General features: G+C 38.2%; 1 protein-coding gene across 3 annotated transcripts in view; it reads left to right on the top strand.

Annotated features, from left to right (window-relative positions):
- CALD1 (caldesmon 1) overlaps positions 1-21,559 on the top strand; it is a 168,978-nt gene that overhangs the window by 40,864 nt on the left and 106,555 nt on the right. For all 3 annotated transcript variants that reach the window (XM_045564856.1, XM_045564855.1, XM_045564851.1), the window contains exon 2: positions 19,535-19,622. The gene's annotated coding sequence lies outside the window, so the exon portion shown is untranslated. The remainder of the gene's footprint in view (positions 1-19,534; positions 19,623-21,559) is intronic.

Genomic DNA, 21,559 nt, shown 5'->3' with positions numbered 1-21,559 from the left:
GTCAGTTGTATCTGGCCCCCGACTAGATTTTCTGTTCTTGGGAGGCAGAAACTATGCCTTAATTTGTCACTGGCTCTCTCCTGTAACTGCTGTAGTACTCTACACATGGAAGCTCTGTACTCAGCCAACAATCATGGAATTGCCTTGAGATGAAATTGAGGGATAGGTCCATAGAAAAATGACTCCCCCATGGGTCATCCTGCCGACTTCAGCTTTTCCCTCATCTACCTTCCTTGAAATGCTAGAGTTGCTGGAAGCTTGGGGAAGATTTATCCTCCTATATATACGTAGACATTATCCCAAAAGGAAAATTTATGTCATTTTTTATCTCAGAGTTGTCTATGAGAACAAAGCCAAAGTAGTTGAGGCCCCAAGCACTCAATAGGATAGATAAAATATCTAGATATTGCTGGTTCATTTTGAACATAACCACAGGGCAGCAAACATCTGCATGAAAAGTAAGAAATTCAGCCTGTTACACAACTGTTTCTGAATAGCCAAACATTGGGTATCATGTCATCCACACATCTGGTTGATTGAATATGCATTTCCCCCTTTTTATCCAGATGGCTTCAGCAATAGATAAAGCATGGAGACTTTTCCACATTTTACATGGTGCTTGGTGTTGTAGAATTCAGCTTTTGTGCTGTTCTTTTCCCCCCTGTCTTGCCATTGCCTGGATCTCATTAGAAACCATTAGTGATGTAATACTAAACCTATGGAATCTTAAACATGCTTTTAAAATCCTGTGGAATAAAGATGTCTCCTACCAAACCAAAAATGCAGTGGGAATAGACAAAGTTACATTTCTTTAAGAAAAAATGACTCATTTCATAGTTTCCAAACTGTTTTGACTAAAGCTTCTCAAAATAAACTTTCTGCAGTATGCAGCCTTTGATGTCTGACTTTGAAAAAAAATCATTTCTCAAAGATACAATTCAATCCTTTTTGGGTGTTCATGTATTTTTGCAGATTAACCTACTTTTATTTCAACCAGTGAATGACACAATATCAAATAGCCATCTGACTAAGAAAGAAAAGTATGTTTGAAGTGGTCTTAACTCCTACATAAACCAAATATAAAGAACATGCTGTATGATTTTTTAAATTACCACAAAAATAGAATTTCCAGAACATTACCAGAAGGGGGATTTGGTCCATTAAGAATAACAAAACAGTTTAGATGTCATGAAAGTAGAAGATTAGGAGTGCAGTTAAGCTTAGTAATGATATTTTTGATTCATATGCTATTTCCTAGGCTAGGCAACATTTTTAACTTTTCACAGTCTTGAACCTTAATCCTTGAAGGGTAATTCAAGTTTCAGAGCTTACATACTGCAATTTGTTTGGGGTGGCAATTTGCCATTGACTTTCCTCTGAGTTCTTTTGTATTCTTCCAGCTGAGGGACTCCAAGGTGGTCATTTATTAAGTCCCTGTCTACACATGACCACTGAAACAACTGATTTTTGATCCAATCTTTTAAAAAATCCAAACAACGGGTTTTTGTGCAGTTGATCAGATTGACTTAAGACATCAATTGCTTCTATTCAAACCAGAGTGAATGAAATAATGGCATAACTGGATAACATTTTCTTTTTTCTTTTAATGAGAGTTTCCCTTTGGAGTGGTGGAGGGAAACTAGATTAAGATCTGCATTCTAGTTTCAACTCTTCTACTTCTACTGATGCTCGACAAGTTTCTTAACCTCTCACGCCTCAATTTTCTCTCTATAAATGGAGAGAAAAAGCACTCACCTCATAGTCTGGAACATTAAATAAGAAATGCTGTGGCATTTGGCACACAATTGGCCTGCAATAAATATAGATTCCTTCCAAATTACCCCCTCAATTGTACATATGGAGTTTTCTGCTTTTTTATTTTTTCATTTTCCATTGTCATGGTAACTTCTCAACAAAAAACTGAAGAGACTATTTGACACCCATGCCATTAAACTGTTCAAAATACTAAAACCTGAGATATATCTCACTTGGTCAGTTCTGCGCTCCAGAACCCAATGTCTCTGATAATAGCAAGAAGAGATCATTGTTAGATTTTTTGTTATTTCCTGAGACTTTTAAAACCCTATCTTTCCTTCAGAAGCCCTTTTAAATCATCTATAAATTCATCTTGAAAATCTGGGCATTTTTAGCCCAGTACCTGCAGTTAAAGTAATATATTCCAAGTATTTATTACTCATAATGTGTTCTTCTATTATGTGACCTGGAACTATCACTTCAAAGCATTAAGATTTAGACAAAGATGGAAGGATTGGATATAGGGAAAGGGGGAAGGGAACTAACATTTGTGAGATGATGGCCAAGTTTAAAAGACAATGGATGGGCTCATACATTCAGATAGCTGTGAACTGCACTCCCAACTCTCTCATTCTAGGGTGTAAAGTTGGTAAGAGGGTGTAACATATCCACATAAAAACAAATTTGTTTTGTTAACTTTGTTAATGCTACTAGAAATTTAAGTTTGGGTTTTCTCATTCAAAGCATTTATTTTAATAAGCAATTAGGGTAGTTCATGGTCTTTAAACTGCTATAAAATCTCTAAGCGTTAAAGAGTGGTGAGAAAAATTAGCATTTTTTTCTCTGTATAAGGCTAATTTCATAGTCTAATTTTCAGATGTGTAGAAGTCTTATGTACATTCTTTGAGAAAAATGTGAAGCCCAGTGTGCTGGCTCATACCTGTAATCCCAGCTCCTTGGGAGGCTGATGCAGGAGGGCCGTGAGGCCAGGAGTTCAAGACCACCCTGGCTAACAGGGAGAACCCATCTCAAAAAATAAAAAAACAAAGTGCAGATTTCCCTTTTAGTGAAGTAATTTAGAGTTCATTGTTGGTTTGTACAATTTGTAAAATTATATCCAACTATGCAATTAATGTAAAGGCCTCTAATCATATAATAACCCAAAGTCATTTTATACTCACAATAAAAAATTATCTTGGCCCTTCCTGTAGATTAATCTCCCAAATGATTTATTGGTCATTAATAGCTCAATTCTTAGACCCAGGGGTCAGAGTTCAAGAGTGTTGCAAGCAAGAGGGGTCTCCCTGCAGACCCACTGGAGGAGACCGGGCTATGTTGGGAGAATTAAATGCACATTTCTCAATTTCCCATAAACTCTCTTCTCCTCCGGTTTCACTGTCACCATCTTAATTCCGGTTTCAAGAATCTCCAGACTTATCCTGACACGTCTACTTTAGTCCCGCCATGCTTCATCCCATTCTATACACTGGATTTGAGTTGTCCCAAACTGCCACTTATATCAAAAATCTTAGTCTCTATTTGTCTAATCCAAAGAACAAAGTACAAAAGTGACATCTGCGGACCTGACTGATATACCCACTTCCCCCCACCCTCAGAGACAGGCTGAGAAAGTCTCTCCCACCTACACAACTTGTGTGTTTCTGCTCAGCAAAAACACACTTATATCCTCACTCCTCCTTTCCAGTTGTCTGACTCTTATCATTGAAGTGCCAATCTTCTTTCTGAAGCTTCTCCTAAGTACTCCTGCCCACCTAATCAGCAAATAGCAGTGCCTTTCTACTCCATTCTTCATGCTTTTACAGTCTGGGAGACTGAGGCCTGCAGAGTTTGTGACTTGCCCAAGATCACACGGCTAGTTAGGAGTGTCACCATGACTTAAAATTGAGGTTCTTTAGCAGCAGTTCCTTTCATACACAGCAACTGTTGCCTGAGTTACCTAATCGTAGTAACTGACATTTTACTGATAACATTGTTTTGTATTGTTCGTAAGTGTGGGACCTGGATATGCCCAAGTTGTTCCTGGACTACTCTTTCATTCCAGATCCAAATAAAATAATTAGAGCCTTCATCTCAACATTTCTGAGAATCCCCAAGAAAGAGACAAAGTGGTGGGATGCCTTATGCTTTCGTCACATCCTACTCCAAATTCCTGCCACCCGCATACAGCCTCTGTCCACTCTATCGGCTTCACTCTGAGCGTGGAAGAGTTCCTTTTTTCTTCATTCCTACAATACTTCTGTGTGAAACAGACTTCGATGGATAGTTTAGAGGTGATAGGGGAACATTACAGTGCAGTACAGACTGGATCACAGATTAAAATTAAATCTTTTAATTTGATGAAAAAATTAGCTCTGTTGCCCTTTGCCTTAATTCTCTCCCATGTGACTTGGGGGCGGACAAGGCCATTCACCTTTTATAACCACAAAGCAAGGTTAAGATGTTTATGTAAACAAAATAGTCATCTACCCCGGGCTTATGCCCTTAGTAACTCCAAGAAGCAACAGACGTTTTGACACTACCTTTTCTTTAACTTGGCCCAGGTTGGATTCTTAAGCAGATCTCCCTGTCTCACCGACCAGGCCAAATTTCAGAAGTCAATGGGTATATTTTTCCTTTTAATTTTCTACATACATAGTTGGGAAAATGAACCCAGCATTATTGCCAAAGGAAAGTATTGAGACTAGGAAGAGGATCCGAAGTAGAAAATGGCAGTTTGCTGACATTTACTGAGCTTTTTCTTCATGCCAGGAACCACACTGCTTCATGTTACCTTCTTTAATCCCCACAACTGTGCAAGGTAGATAATTTTTACTTTTTAACAGAGAAAGGAAACAATTTGCCAAAGTCACCTGCCACAATTGAAACCTGGCTCTGTCTGACTTTAAAATCTTTTCCACGGTTGGCCAGATGGCACCTGCAATGGCCTTGGGACAAGAAAGAGTGAGGATCGTCTTGGCATTTCCAATCTGTCAGAGAACTGGGAGAGAGAAGAAATAGGAATGTAATTCAAAGGCATTATTTGGGAAAGATGATGAGAGCCCACGATGGGCTAAGGTTCAGATGGAGAAGGTGACTTTTCTTTCATCTGTTCTGTTTTTAACCTACCTGATTTTACATGAGCACAGAGCACTTCCGACGATCTGAACTGGGTGCTCGCCAGTCACTTGGTTTCTATAACCCAAGAAGGGCAATATGTTCGATAGACTATTACCAAGAGCCTTTCTGAGCAGCTTTTATTTATTCATCTTGCCTGTGAGTGGGCAAAGGCGGCAGGTATCTGGTTTGGGTTACTGTGTAGAAGTACAGTTACGGTTTCACTGGTGTCAACGGATAAGCACTGCATCTGAACTGCAATTACACCACGTCCAGAGAGAGGACTCCGTGGCACTTTTCTTACTAAAAAGTTGTCAAGTTGGGCAATCCTCACTGTGTTCCAATCAAACATTTTCTTAGCCATATTAGGTTGTATGGAAATGAGCCAATATTGCGGCTAGGGTCTGAGTTTTCTCGAGAGTGTTTTCTCACTGGGTTAAAAGGAATAGAGACAAATGTGGCTCACAGTATATTTTTAAATATGGCTGCAAAGAAAAACAAAAACTCACCAACCTAAAGAGAATTAGGAATGGCAAAATCAGGTCTTTTAAGCTGCGACACTTGGAGAGATTTGGGTATTTGTTTCTTATTGAAAGGCCGTATCAATTTATTAACAGTTCTGTCAACCTTATCACAGAGAGAGGGGAGGAAATCAGAACAAAATTGCGTCAGCTATCCCATAATTCTCCAAGGTTGCTCTTATTACTTAGTCTCTAGGGTTAGAAAACCAGCATTTGAGTTCTGGATCCACTATATTCTCAGTAATCCTAGACACTGGGCTCACTTTCATTGTTTGTCAAATGAGGGTGATATACTATCTCGCAGGGCTGTTAGGAGAATCAAATGAGATAACAGCATGATTCAGCTGTTACAGTGGAAAGAATGCTTATGTGCTTTCCACACTTGCCCTTTCAAACTACAACTTTTGGAGAAAAGTGGTAGCAGAAAAGAAAAATTACTTCTGGATTTTTCACTGGTTACTTTGGTATAGTTATCTGCTTTCCATTTAGACTTACCATATTCTGCCGTGATAGCCAATAAATATTCATCCATATATTCATTAGTTTACTCTATTGAGCACTTAGCAAGCGCCACACTCTTGATGAATATCCTCTTTGCAAATGGATGATAAATCTGTAAACTCCCCCACTATTTAATCATTAGACACTCTTCTGAAATATTTCGACTGTTTTGTGCCCACTCATTTGTTCCGTATGTATTTCCAAGTGACTACTATACAGCCAGCAACTGCAAAGCACTGAGGAATCAATAGTAAAGAAAACAGACACGTTCTCATAAAGCTTTCATTCCAGGAGGAAAGACTAACATTAAATAAGTACTCAAACACAAGCACCATTGCAAATTGTGATTGTACATGAAGATAAATAATGGAGACTTATAAAAGGGAATGACATAACATGGAGGTAAAATCTTAAAATAAATAATTTTTAATTTGCTATAACTTGGCAATAAATGGATAGGATACTTGAAAACTCTATCATTTGTCTTATAATTGTGCTGTAACACAAAAATCAGTGTTTAAAGGGTATTGCAATTACTATTCTAACTTTGACTTTGTGGATTTAAGGAAGGCTAAGAATCATTTGAGTAAAAAGTGTGCTGGAGTTACTAGAGAGGGGTGGAAGAATCATTTTTGAATCACTTTAGTGTGTCCTGAAAGAGTTGGATCATGCAAGAAATCAAAATAAAGCTAGTGCATCCAGATCACAAAAGAGAGAGGCACCAGAAGAAGCTACAGAGATAGGCAGAGCCACATGACACAAGCCATTGCAGGTCATGGTGGACAGTTGGATCTGTTTTCTATAGGTACATGAAGCAGGGCGGGGACATGATCAGATTAATGTTTTTATAAATGTAATTGCTTGCAGACAGCCAGAAGATTAGAACAGGAAGACCAGTTAGGAGGCTTCTGCAATGGTCCAGATGAGATGATGGGGGCTTGGATTAGAGTGGTAGCAACAACGATGAAGATAAATGGATGTTTCAAACAAATATCCTGAAGGGAGAATCGCCTGGATTTAGTAATGTACTGTGTGGGGAATGGTGGGGAATGGGCAATGAGAAAGAAGTAAGTGTCTGGAGTGATTTCCAGATCCAAGGCTCAAGCAACCAGGTGAATGTTAGACGTCATTTGCTAAACTGGGAAAAACTTGGGGGACAGGGACTGTGTTCAATAATATTCTGTTAGGTGAAACAAAGGGAGTGGTGATGGAATTTTTTGTGAGTTGTAGAGAGGAAACAAAAGCATAAAGCTTAATCCTCATCTTCAGAGTATTTGCACCCTAAGCCTTAAATCCACTGTGGACATTCCCTTAGCAGGCTTTCTCAAACCTCCAGAGGTCCTGCTGGAATATGCTGGGGGTTAATTACCTCACTCCTGGGACTTATTCTCTCTCCATCCTTCCTCTGTGCATGTCTATATATAATGTGCTTGGTTTTCATAATTTAATTTGCTACACCTTTGAATTATCTCATGTATCAAGGCTCAAATCAGTCAATCCTAAAAATCAGGTTTAGAAAGACAACTCTGTTTTTTTGGTGCTTCTATAATCTTGGTAGTGAATGGATGACACCACAAGTCTTTACCATTTTGTCTTGCCGTTATTTGCTGTAACTCAATCTCACATGTTTTGATGGCATCGCAATTACTGTTCCAACTTCTTCAGTTGGTTATTTGGAAACAAGAAGAATTCGTAGAAAGAAAATGTGAGCAATTTGTTTCTCCTGAGGGTCACTGGTAGGACACCAAGCCATCCACATTACCTAGCAATTCAAAACAAAGGGATAGAGATTTAGTGATAACAATTTATGTGTAAGAATGTCCCTCACAGCATTACTTGTAATAGCTCAAACTTCAAATACTCTCAATGTCCACTAATAGGGGAATGATTACATAAACTGTGAAGTTATTAATCATGTTAAAAGGATGGTATAGGAAAATGTATATGACGATAAGTGAAAAAATTGAATGCATAACATCAAATTTGCTCTTAAACTAGAATTATATATGTTTGCTGAAAAAAAGACTGGAAAGAAATATATTAAAACTTTAATCTCAGGGTGGGAGGGATTAAAAGAGACTTTAGAATTGGTTTCTACATATATTTCTCTATTTCCTAAACTCTCTACGATGAAATGTGTATTTGTATATTTTCTATAACAAAATGTATATCTATATAGTACGGAGAGATGGCATGCCTTTGCAGATTTGATGATTTGGGATCTTTTGTAATAGTGAAATAGAAACAAAAGTAGTCTTGAAAACCATCAATAAACAATTGCCAAGTACTACGTAAGATACCATGGTGATATAAGACAGTGTGAAAATGTGATTTCTCATTCTTGGACCTTATGATCAAGTTCCTGTACTCCTGCATTTCCCTTGTTTGGGCTCAAACAGACTGAAACATAATAAGGATAGTTTTGATTTTGATCTCTGAATTTTTTTCTTTTGAGCCACATCAGGAAATGAAGGAACACAGACAGACAGCAGTAGAAAAAAAAAAAAAAAACACTTCCAAAACAACCTAAGTATCTGTGCAGCCTCAATATCATTTAAATTCTGGCTAAATTTAATGTTTTCCTTTATTTTTCCTCCTTCATTCTTACAATGTATTTCACAGAATGCATTTGTAGCTTGGCTCAGTGTTCTGGAGCAGCATGTGTATGTAAGCTTACAAAGTTGTTTTAAGTTATTCAACAGTTATTTGTTTTTCATTCTTTAGCAGTAATTTGTCACAATCACATTTTTATGTTCCAAATATATGAGAATCGTTGTCTTGTCTCTGGAAAGTATATCTTAGAATTTTTCCTTATGAAGCTCCAAGACACATTTTACAATTATGTATATCAGCTCTATGCAGCCTGTAATTGTGCTTACATAATGCCAGGAGTGCCATCTCAACAGAGAGACACAGAACTGCCCAACAGTTGTTTGGTGGCAATTGCCAAAAGTTTTTATTGAATTAATTTATCTTTTTCTTTTAATTCAATCTACTCAGCTATAAATGTTGAAACTAATGAGGCTTCTGTTGATATTTTTGTAGGCATATAAATAAGGGCATTGTTATGTTTGAAAAATGCTATCTTTTGGAGATAAACTTATTATGGGATGTTCAATTTGAACTATTGTATCAATGTGGAAATGGGTTTCATTGACCCATCTGTAGGTGCACATCATCCTCCATTGGGTTAAAAATACACATTTTTTTTTTTAAGATAGCAGCCTAAGTTTAAATGTGTGGCTATGAGAGATTGAAGTTTGGATATTGTCCACATTATTATCAACCAGCAATGTAATTGCCAATAAAATGTCAGTGGGAGGTTTCAGTGAGATTCCAACTATCCACCTTTCAGTCTGGTCCTGGGAAGAAGGGCACTGGATAATGATGTTTTCATCAAGATTTAGAAATGGAAAAGATTGAGCATCTGGAGACCTCATTTATTTATTCACTTAACACACATTTATTTATTGAGGAGCTACCATGTGCTCAGAGCTATGCTAGTCACTGGAGATACAGAAATGAATGGAACATAAATAGTTTAATATTTATTTTCCCACTAGAGTGTTAGCGCTGTGAGGGCAGGGATCTTATCTTTCTCCCTCTCTGCTGTATCCTTAGTGATTTCCATTTAATAATTAGAAATATAACCTCCAGCTAAGCCTGACTCTTTGTCTCATGAGATAGGAATAATAGAAGAGAAAATGTCAAACTTTTTTCTCCATGTGAGGAAGGATATTCACAGAAAAGACCCAGTTAGAGGAACACTAGTAAGTAGGCCTCTTTCTTTCATTCAAAAATGATGCCCAGAATGCAATTGAATGAAAGTCATGTTTATGGGGATAACTTTGTATCCTTCGTAGTATTTTAAAAAGTAAACCACATGAAGCCTCAGATTTCTAATGACATATCTCACTATAACACCACTGTGTTGGGACTCCTCATGGGAAGCCAGTGTGGTGGGCCACCATACTTGACAGAAGATCTATTTTGATGTCCAAGTGCTTTGAGGTTAGGACAGTCGTTTGGAGTTTTTATCACTTCTTAACACTTTCCCTGCTATGTGATTACTGCAAAGACAGGCCGAATTGCAAGGGCCACAAAGATTCAATTCTTGGGATAGTTATTTTGAAAATGGTTAGCCCATGATAGCAATTAGAAATCAAGCAGTAGATTGATCCAGTGTCTAAAAAGAGATGTACAGATTGGTTTGTCCTAAAATAAAAAATTAACCAGCTCCCACTAAATGAACTTGGTTGTGAATTCATCACATAGAGGCAGAATAATGTTTTACAAAATGAACATATTTGGGGACCCAGCTCTTCCCACCACTGGCTGAGATGACTTGGGTAAACCACTTAACCTCTCTCAGCCTTTTGAGGTCTCGTTTATAAAATGTTGCCAATAATATTTGTTTTACTGACCTCCAGGGTTGCCATGAAAATGATTTGAGAAAAGGGATGTGAAAGCTCTGTTTACTGCAAAAGTGCTATGTATTTGTATTCTTAACCCATTTGTGATGCCACTAGTCACTTGGAAATCAGTCCACGAATGGCTGTTCTGATTGATGATAGAAGCATAATTGCCCTGTGACGAACCCACTTCATCCCTACCAAGCATTCCAGACATTTCAGTGCAGGAACAAGGTCTATGGGAAAAAGTCAAAAGGAGACGGATCAGAGGAATTCCACTGGCCCTTCCCAGGGCCCAGTGCACAAAATGGTCCCCTGTGCATTGTTATTTTGCTGTGTTTGCTGATGTCCTCAGCTTCCTAGACAATAACACACAGATATCTGGGTGATGATGAACAGATAGAGTAAGTGTGATATTTTACCAGTTTTCTAGTGCAAAGGCCTCTGTATCTCATCCATGGGATTACAGTTTCACTGGCTGCTCTTTCAGTTGAATGTGCAAATAAATAAAGTACAGCCTACCTTTCTTTAAAATGCTGAGGAATGACATCTATTAGTGATTTTTTTCAAGGCTACACACACTGATAGTTTTGCCTTTTGTTACAAGGGTAAGACAAGGTAATTCTAGATTCTGACCTGAGCCCTGAATCCTCCTGCTGCCCAGGTTCTCTGTGTTAAGCATTCTGTGCTTGGTACCAACCTAGCTCAAGGCTCTGGATTAGGTCTTAACACACAGCTCTGTAGTGGAGGAGACAGGTGGGCAGCACCAGCTGGTTGGAAGGTGGAGAAGAGGAACAGGATAATTCCACTTAGGGTGTTATTTTGCTTTGATTTTTTTGCTTACTTTTAGCAACTGGCCATAAAAGAAATACAATATACGGCCCCATCCTTAGGTACTTAAATTTCAATCAGTAATCAAAACTAACACTAGAAAAAGTTTTAAGAATACTTTAAACAAACAAGAACATATTATATAATAGAAACGTGAAAACAGATTCACTACATCAATAAAGTATGCCTAAATTTTTCACTGAGTTGACTGAATTGAATAAATACTAATAATCCAATTGCTTTGGTAACATGTAGCCTCTACTGAATTAGGACACTACTTCTTTGTGAATATCCAAAATTCCTAAGTACCACCTTTATTAATGAGATTATAAATAGATTGAGAGTCTAATAGAATTAAAAGGATCCAATTTTGCTAAACTAGTACTTAGTAAACTTATCCTATATACCTGAGGCTGTGCTAAATTGTACGGATTAAAGATAAATGGTAGGGTTCTTGCCCTTTCCTACGTGTCCATAATATTTTCTCAGCTTTGCCTTTTCAGTCATGAGGGTTCCCATCTTTGTATTGCTTCTCTTTCAGTAAGTTCTATTTATTTAGGAAGCTACACATAGGCAGAAGAGAGCCAGGAAGACTGCATGCATTGGAAAATTTAATATACATAAAATTAAGTGCACCATTTCTTATCACTCAATGGAGCCCAAGCACTTAACATCATGCCTTACAAACAACCCAACAAACATCAGTGCTTGTTGATATTAATGATGGTGGTAGTGGTGATGATGATGATGATGACAGCAAGACAAACAACTGCCACTGCCTTTTCACAACCCTTGGACTTTTAAATATCTACACTAGGTCTTTCTTGATGTGTGGCAGTTATACCAAATTCCAGCTGCAGGTACACCATGACTCTGTAAAGGGAAAGATTACATTTTTCTCAGGGGTCAACATCTCCTATGTTTGTAGCCATGGGAAGCTTATCAAACACTGACGTCAGCTACTTTCCCATGAGAAGTCCAGAAATTTCATAATACCACAAATGACTTTCTCTTTCCTATTTGCTTCAGACAAATAGAGAACTTTTCATAAAGCTTAAAAATAAACATCTGACCTTCACTCACTTCTCCAATCAGAAATTATCTCGCCTATAAACATCTACTCTCATTCTTCTATTAACAATTGAAAGATCTTGGCTGATGCAATAGCATCCTGGATGATTCTTAATTAAATGATTGCCCAAGAAAAAATAGAAAAGGCTACAGCTAATACGCACTGTTTTAAGACATCAAAGCTCTTCCTTTGTACTATTATGTGATCTTATTCTGTTGTAATAGGAAATATTTTCTTCTTCTACTTGTACAAAATTGGCTTCTCTGAGAACATATACCTAAGCTAACTTTTTTGCACTACATGCAATTTTAAGGAAAATTCAGCAAAATTTCCCTAGCTAGCATTGCTAGTCCTGGCCACCTGTTGGTATAGAAATAAGTGAAGAATTGAGGCATTCTACCTTCCAGATGCAGAATAACAATGGAGGAAGAGAAAGGAGCTGACATTCATGGGAGGCTTATGGCATTCTAGGTTCAATTCTAGGTACTTTATATGTTATCTCATTCATTCACCCAACATTATGAAGCATATGTTATATGCCAGGGAATATGCTGAATGTTTGGTTTAGAATTATTGATAAGACCCTGTCCTCGCCATCAGGAAGCCCATATTCATTGAACGATATCTACTGTGGCAATGCCACCACAGTAACAAAATACTGTGGGGGCTTAGAGAAGGAAAAACCCTTCAAAGTAGTTGTTATTATCCTCATTTTAAAATTGAAGTAGGTGATAACCAACAAAGAACTTCCCTAAGTTCATACTTCTATTAAACATAGAGTTCTGTGTGACCCCACAGCCTGTCTTCCACAATTCCATGCTGCTTCCATGTGAAAGACCTATGTCCAATCCAATTAAATGGTTTAAAACTTCGTCTGTGATCCAGTGTTTGCTGCAGAATGCCATGAGAATTCTCACTTTCATTAATAACTGAATTTTCTTTAATTATAAGAATAACATCCTTAATTTCCCACATTAGCCTGTTTCGTAGCTAAATTCCTAACATGTTATCATATTAATACACCTTGTCCCTCTTATCTACTCACTTATACAAGTATCTGTATATATTTCCATATGCCTAATTCCATAGTAACACAAAAACATATCCCATGAAAATCAAGAGATTCTCACACAGGCATAAAACTTTACACTAAAATCCAAGCGTACTATAGACAAATTTTACTCAAGGTACACAGGCAAAAATGTAAATGAAAACATATAATTTTATAAAGCAAAAAGGAAGCCTTGTTCAAGGGCTTGATGCACATATGAGCTATTAGAGACAGGTGTGGGAAGGTGGGTGGTTGAAGGTGAAGAGGAGAAACTGTGGGTAGTAAGCAAGGGATTTAGGGACATGAAGTTTCACAGCATCTCAAGATGTATTTGAATTGCTTTGGTATGGACCACTTGCAAAAACATTCAATATTTCCCTTCTAAGATATGATAAGCCAAAATATATATGTGGAAAGTTCACTAAGTCATTGGTAAATAATCCGGTGTTGACTTTTAATTTAGAAATAACTGGCCAAATTGATCCCAGCCCTCCCAACTACAATTCTCCCCCTGCAGAGTGCATTGATTTGTAGTACCTTATTGTTTTCCCTCATGGTTTGTCTTTCTTTTTGTTATTTTATTTTCCTACTGTCATAATATATGACCAGAGATATTGAACCTTTGTGATTTTATATATTTCAAGCTTATAAATTCCCTTTAGTTGTCATCTTTCCAGACTGGGGCTTCATCTTTTTCTATTCATATTATAAAAATAATCTTTTTAATGATGCACAACATAAAGAAAAGTGCACAATTCATTATTGTACAGTGATTAACTCTTACAAAATGAACACAGTTGGGTAGTCAGCATCCAGATCGAGAAACAGAATATTATCAGCACCCCAAGAGCCCCTTCACCTCCCCCAAGCCCCAGGATAACCATTACTCTGATTTCTAACACCAAGTATTAGTTTTGTCAGTGTTTGAAGTTTATATTAATGAAATCATGCAGTAAGTTTTTGGAGTCTTATTTAACATTATGTTTCTGAGATTGGTTGCCCGAGCAATACTTAGATTATTCTAATTGCTATATAGTATTGCATTGTTTGCCTACCACAATTTATCCATTTTGCTATTGATAGATATTAAGATTATTTCCGAGTTGTGGCTATTATGAATAGTACTGCTGTGAACATTCTAGTCCATGTCTTCCAATGAATATATATATATATATATATGCATGGGTTTTTATTGTGTATATGCCTAGGAGTAAAATTTCTGGGTCACAGAATGTACAAATATTCAGCTTTAGCATATATTGCCAAATATTTTTCCCAAGTGATTTTGCCAATTTACATTCCCACAGTGGTGTGTGAGAGTTCCAGTTGTTCACCAACTCTTTGAATTATCAGCCTTTTAAATTTTAGCTATTCTAGTTTTACGTAGTTTTAGTTCATTGCAGTTTTAATTTGAATTTTTCTAATGATTGAGATTGAGCACCTTTTCATATGTTGGTTGGCAGTTTTAATATCCTCTTTTGTGAAGTGCCTGATGAAATCTTTACTTACTTTTTGATTGGATCATCTATCTTTTTCTTGTTGATTCATGGAAATTCTTTATATATTCTGAGTACAAGTTCTTTGTCAGATATATGTAGTACTATTTTTTTTTTGTCATTCTATGGCTTGGTTTTTCACTCTCTTTATGGTTCTTAATTTTAATATAATACAATTCATTTTTTCCTTTATACTTAATGATCTTTTGTCCTGTTTACAAAATCTTTTCCTATCTCAAGATTGTGGAGATATCTTCTATTTTTTTTTCCTGAAGTGTTAATTTTTAAGTCTTCACACTTAGATCTACAATCAGTCTGAAACTATTGGAGGAATGGTGTTAAACAGAGGTCAAGATTTGGTTTTCCTTTTCTCCACATGGGTATTTAATTGAGATGCTGATGATGTTATTTTCCTCCAGAGAGGGATTATCTTATCCTCCAGTAGTTTGCAAGAGTGGCAGGGCTTCACTTCAGCTAAATAGGGCTGAGGTGATCTGCACCTCATCTGCTATTTTGCCTGAGTCCATTGGCCTCTGCTTTGCTCCCTCTCCATGAGTGAACTCTCCAAGGGTCCTAACTTAGACTGTATTTCAAGACCCTTTCTTCTTCTTCTTTTTTTTTGGGGGGGGGGGGTCCTATTTTTTATCAAAGTATAATTTACACACAGGAAAATTTACTATTTTTAGTGCACAATTCTGCAGGTTTTGACAAATGCATACAGTTGCATAACACCCACCACAAATAAAATATAGAACAGCTCTATCAATCCCAAAATGGTCTTTCCTTCTTGAACTTTTAAGTTTTTCCTATTCAAGTCCATGAAATTACTGATAGCTCTGCTTTGTTATTCAGAATGTTCTGCTTAGTTTTTTATTCTTTCATATCCTCGGTCCTTTATACCTTGAGGGCAGCAAATGCTTTGAGGGGGAGATCACTGAATGTGAAGTCATTTTTCCAGGCCTTCATTCCCTCCAAGATGTTGGCCTATCAAGTCCTGGTGACTACAGCAGCTCTCTGATGCCTTCAAATAGATTTTGGTTTTTTGGAATTCTGTCTAGATTTTCTAGTTGTTCTTGATGAGAATGTTGGACTGCCATAAGGTATTCCATTATAGGGAGATACCTAAGTCAGTCTGGCTACATTCAACAAGCTCATTAAAACCTTCCTCCAAGATGGGCGAGGTGGTTCACATCTATAATCTCAGTAACTCAGGAAGCTGAGGCAGGAGGATCCCTTGAGGCCAGGAGGTCCAAAACAGCTTGGGCAACATAGCAAGATCCAATCTCTTAAAAAAAATAGAAGAAGAAGAAGGAAAGAAACAAACAAACAAGCCACTTGGGTGCAGTATCTTATGCCTATAGTCCTAAATACTCGAGAAGCTGAGGCAGGCAGGAGGATTACTTGAGCACAGGAGTTTGAGGCCGCAGTGAACTATGATTAGGCCACTGCACTCTGCCTGGTTGACAAAGCAAACTCCATCTCTAAAAACAAAAACAAAAAAAACCTCCTCCAAAACATTTTTTAAAATAGATCTCAAAAAGGTAAAAGAAAATGTCAATGTTGGCATCTATGACTACTACTCCATGTGTTCAGTCATGGAAAGAGCTTTGGAATAAAACAAATCTGGGTTTCAATTCCAACTTTGTCATTTATTAACTATGTAACAGTGAATCTGAATCTGTTTTCTTAATTTCAAATGAGGATAATAAAAAGCAACTAGCTTCAGAGTTTTCTCGTGAAGATTAAATAAGAACAGATATCAAGCACCTTGCACATAGTAGGTATTCAATAAGTTATAGATATTATGTGATACTTTATCATTTCTCTTGGAGTTATCAAATGCACTCATCTCCTAGAATCGATAGAGAAGGCTGGGAGTAGGTGGCCCCCAAAAAGTAATACTCTTCTCTGAGCACCCTGTGAGATGCTGAAAAGGAGGAACTTTGTTGAATTCGTTTTATTCACAACTATGACAAGGTTATTCACAGATACAGAGACATACAATACATTTCTTTCTTGAAAGACTGTAGAATTATACATAAACCATCTGAGCTGAAGAACTCTTAAAAATCAATTCCAAATGGTTCGTGTTACAGATAAAGGAATTGAGTAGTTAAATGACTGGTTCAAGGTCAATTCACTTGTTAGTGTTTATTTAAATGACCCAAATTCCCTAAGATCACATATTTCCTTCCTGCTAACATATCCTAGCTCCCATATTCAACTGTAAATGTAAAACAGAGACAATTAATATGTTTTATTGTTACTGGCCCATTCTGACTAAAACCCATAGATCCATTTTTAAGTATTTTATTTTAATTTCCATCACCACAAATTTTGTGACTTCCTGCCAACTAAGACTGAAATAGCTACTTGCCATTCGTTTCCCATTCCAAGGATTATGTCCTGTAGCTTTTCATTCTTCTGTCTGTTTTTAAGAAATAGTCTGCCTTATCCCCTAACATACAAGACAGAAAGGAGCTCATGGAAACCCGCAGAACACTGTTCTCTTCAAGTTTCCCAAGTGAGAAAGGGAGTGGGGAACCTCTGTGGATGCAAGAGTGACAGTGTGCATCCCTGGCAGTGTCCTCGCTGGGCAGGGACAGACCATCAGCACCACTACCGCCCTCATGCTTCCCAGCAAAGGCAGCACTTTGGGGATCATTTCTTTGTTAAGACCCTTGGTTCAGCACATCTTTCAGCAATGGGTACCTTACTAATGGACATATGAGCCCAAATCCCATATGAACTGAATACCCTGGCAGAGCTTCATGGTCCCAGAGCCCACAGCCATCTCATAAAAGCCTCCCACCAGGATTCTCCAGAGCTCTGCCTGGAAACACACTTTCCCCAGATCTTTCCACTGGCGATTCCTTCCTGCCAGTGTATTTTCAGCCTAGATGTCTCTCCTTCATCCATCCAACCTCCAGCGACCTTCAGTGGTCCTCTTCACAATCTGCTGTTGCATTTACTCATGATCGGAAGGATGTTTCGCCTGTACTCCACCAGAATGCAAGCCCCATGCAAACAGAGTCCTTGCTCACCACCGTGCACCCCATCCTAGAGCAGAGTACTCAGCGAATAAGTGCATAGGGCACATGTGCTGGCTTTGAAGGCTGGCCTCACTGCTAGCTGGGTGAATTCAGGCCAATGACTTAAACACAATGAACTTCTCAGTGCTTATCCTAAGATAAGAATATGTATCTTACAAGGTTATCATAGTCATCAGATGAAATAGATATGTGCTTAGCACAGGGCTTAGTTCTAAAACATACTTAATAAATAATAGTTATTATTATTATTTCCATAAGGAAAGCAAAACACATTATAAAAGGATTGTTTTATTAGAAATAGCAATGTTGAAATCAAGGGAACCTAATTAAACCGTCTAAGGTAAAATTTTAAATTAATTAAAATCTGGTTCTTCTTGTCAGCTACATAAAGTTATTCATTTTTGTAAAGGATCCCTAATTTAACCTTTGCAATGATTTCCTATTACAATAAGTTATCGTTTGAGACCCTCCCTTCCTCCCAACCCCTTGGTATCCATTTGGATGGTGGCACCTTTCTGAGAACACTTGTGGTAGAAATTTTAAAGTAGGATTTCAACTATTTTTTGTAAACATGTGCTGGCAGTGTTTTCCCATTTGTATAATCTAGAGGGACACTAGTTACTGTTTCTCATGATACTGAATGGCTTTAGCTAGAGGTTTCTGAAAGGCTCTAAAAAAATCAGCACTCTTGTAGGACTAGAAATCTGAGAGGAGAGAAATTACTTTTTTCCTTTTATTACACCTTGGTTCTCCCATAATGAATGTTTTCAAATAAAACCCATTTCTCCCTATGCATGAGGAGATGGTTAAATCAAACGAGCAATAAATAGTGCCTGGCTGTTTGCCACTGGCTGCGGTGGGGTCTGGGGAAGGAAGACAGGCTCATTCGCCTAACGGTCCAGCTCCCTTCCTGTCTTCCTTCATTGTGGGTCTTTTCCTTCCTCACCATGTCCTGTCTAGACTCAGCTTTGCCTGTGGAGAACCTTGGCAACTGCTTCTAAGCCAGGTCAGCCAGAATCTGTGTGTTGGGCCCTGCATTAAAAGCTATGGCTTAAAGGGATAGCATGAGGAAGGCTCACAAGGGCATCTATTTGAAGTTGCAAAGTCACTGATGGTAGAGAAAGACCTTCAAACAGGGAGCAAGAGTTTCATTAACTTTCTGGCCTTAGTCCCTAAATCTGAAATTAAAAAGGAACAAGCTTATCTGAAGACAAATTCCACTTTTCGTCACATTTAACCGTTCACTTTATGTTTTCTTTTTAAAGCCTTTCTGCCTTCATCTCACTGACAAGATAGTTCATGAACATACACAGACACTATAAACCAAAAAATAAAAAATAAAAATAAAGTTTTCCACTTACAGCATTTTCTTCCTCTATTTCCCCTTTATTCATTCTCAAATTTTAAAATAAAAATCCTGAGGGCATTGGGAGAAGAGAAAGGGAAACTTGGCAAATAAATACTGTCTCTGCCAGTGGGTTTGTATGAACTATTCCCGCTTCTGTACTCCATGATTTGGAAAAAATGGGAGATTGACTTCGAAGTAATTGCACTTATTTTCTTTAAAATGAAAATGCATAATCGCTTCTACCCATGCCTAATTTCCCCTTTTAAGGTCCTAACTAACAACAGTACCTGAGGAAGAAATGATATCATAAAATATATAGTCTGTATTAACTCAAGTTCATTCAACTTAATCATGCTTCCATTGTCCTTTTTTTATTCCAGGTATCATTGAAACTTTTCAAGAGCATCCAACCGAATTCCACAAGGATTGGTGATCAACCAGAAGCCTCAGACATCTGATTGCTTACCTGTGAGTAGAGTTTATGTTTTTTCTTTGGGCTCTGCTTGTAGCAGTTACACAGCCTCTCTGCCCGATTTTCTAAATTCTTGCACCTAAAGATACATTGTAAGATACCAGTCTTTCTGCTGTATCCTCATAGTATACTTACCAGTTAATCAGATAGAATCTATTACATAAAGTTTGGAAGAAATTATTTTTCCTGCGTTTGTAATATCTTAAACAAAACAGTCCCTGAGCAATAATGCAGTCTTCACTTCCTGTGAAAAGTACTGGTGACCCAAGGCAATGAGGACAGGATGAGTCAGTCTCCCGGGGTGAATACTGGTGATTTCAGGAGCAATAAGTAACCCCACTTTCAATAAATCTTTCTCACCTGGGAGGAGAACTTCTACCAGCAAAGGGACCACCGAGGAGCAGGAAGAGGAGATTTCAGAGGGTAAAGGATGGAGAAGCCAAAGGAAATTTCACTCATTCACAATTTTGCTGGGGTTGACCCCAGTAGGAATAAAAGTTTTTCAGGAATTTAGCACAGTTTGCAGGCAATTATTGTTTCAGGATTATATCTGTTGCCCCCATGCTAGTTTGCTCAGGCTGCCATAGCAAAATACCACAGACTAGATGGCTTACACAACAGAGATTCATTTTGTCACAGCTCTGGAGGCTGAAAGTTTGAAATCCAGGTGTTGGCAGGGTTGATTTCCTGAGGCCTCTCTTGCAGAGCAGAGGGCCACCGTCCCCCTGTGTCTCCAAGGGGTCATCTCTCTGTGCACACACCTGTCTGGTGTCTTTCGCTCTGTGCGCAAGTTTCCTCTTCTTGTAAGGACACCATTCATATTGGATTAGGCCCACACTAAAGACCTCATTGTAACTTAATCAGCTTTTTAACGACCTTACCTCCAAATATGGTTATATTCTGAGGTTCTGGGTGTTAGGACTTCAACGTAGAATTTGGGGGAAACACAATTCAGCTCATAACACCACCATCATCATGTCCTCTCTCATATGCTGATTTCTAGTTTATTTCATATGGAGTTCCCTCTGATTCTTCTCTCCTGAACTTCCTTAGCACTTACATCATTCTCAGAGCACTGGGGGCTTCTGCAGTGTGTTATGGTCCTTTGTGTACAGCTCTCACTTCCCTATGACACTGTAAAATTTCTGAAGATGGAGTGAGCCTTTTACATCTCTCACAGAGGAGGTCTGTATACAGTAGGCATTTAATACTTATTAAACAACTGACTGATTGACTGAATGAATAAATGGATAAAGGATTAGACGCAGCCTCTGAACTGCTGAACCTCTGAACCTACAATTTCTCTGCTGTAAGAGTGTCTCCAAATGATGATTATTAAAGGTGCTTTCTCCTCACTTGCTGTCCCCCCAAAACAGGTGGAATAAGTTGAGGTTGGAGAGAGGGAGTGAAAGAAAGGTGTCATTGACTCATGGCAGAGACATACTTTTCTCTTCAGAATGGTAGCAAACGGTAAAGAACGTGAACACGCCCCAGAGGGGTCACCCTCCCATGAGAATACGGTTTGGGGAGCTGAGGGGGGACCTCCTGACTTTAAGGGCCTGTGGGACATGCAGAGGCAGGTGTCTAGAAAACAAGGGATCTGCAAGTCTGAAGTCAGGTGAGAACCAGGCGGAGGGATTTCACAGTCGTACCCCGTAACCGACAGATGGGAAGTAGCACCACGTCAGCAGATGAGGCCCCCCAGGAAAGACTGGGTGGAGGGAGAGGTGCAGTGGCTTAAAGCTTCCGTCAGAAATGGAATGCAGAAGTTTCTCCTGGTAAATAACAGGAGAAGGATGCTCCCAGGAGGAAGAACTCTACACGCTACTTCTAATGAGGGTATGTGAGAACATGTATATTGTTAGCTAATGTGTGTGTCTATTTTTTTCTCCCTTTATTTCTTTGGACTTATTTTGTTCCTTCTTCTACTCTC

Source organism: Lemur catta, chromosome 11 (assembly GCF_020740605.2).
Source record: "Lemur catta isolate mLemCat1 chromosome 11, mLemCat1.pri, whole genome shotgun sequence".
Taxonomy (NCBI): domain Eukaryota; kingdom Metazoa; phylum Chordata; class Mammalia; order Primates; family Lemuridae; genus Lemur; species Lemur catta.
This window is presented reverse-complemented; position numbering and strand designations above follow the sequence as displayed.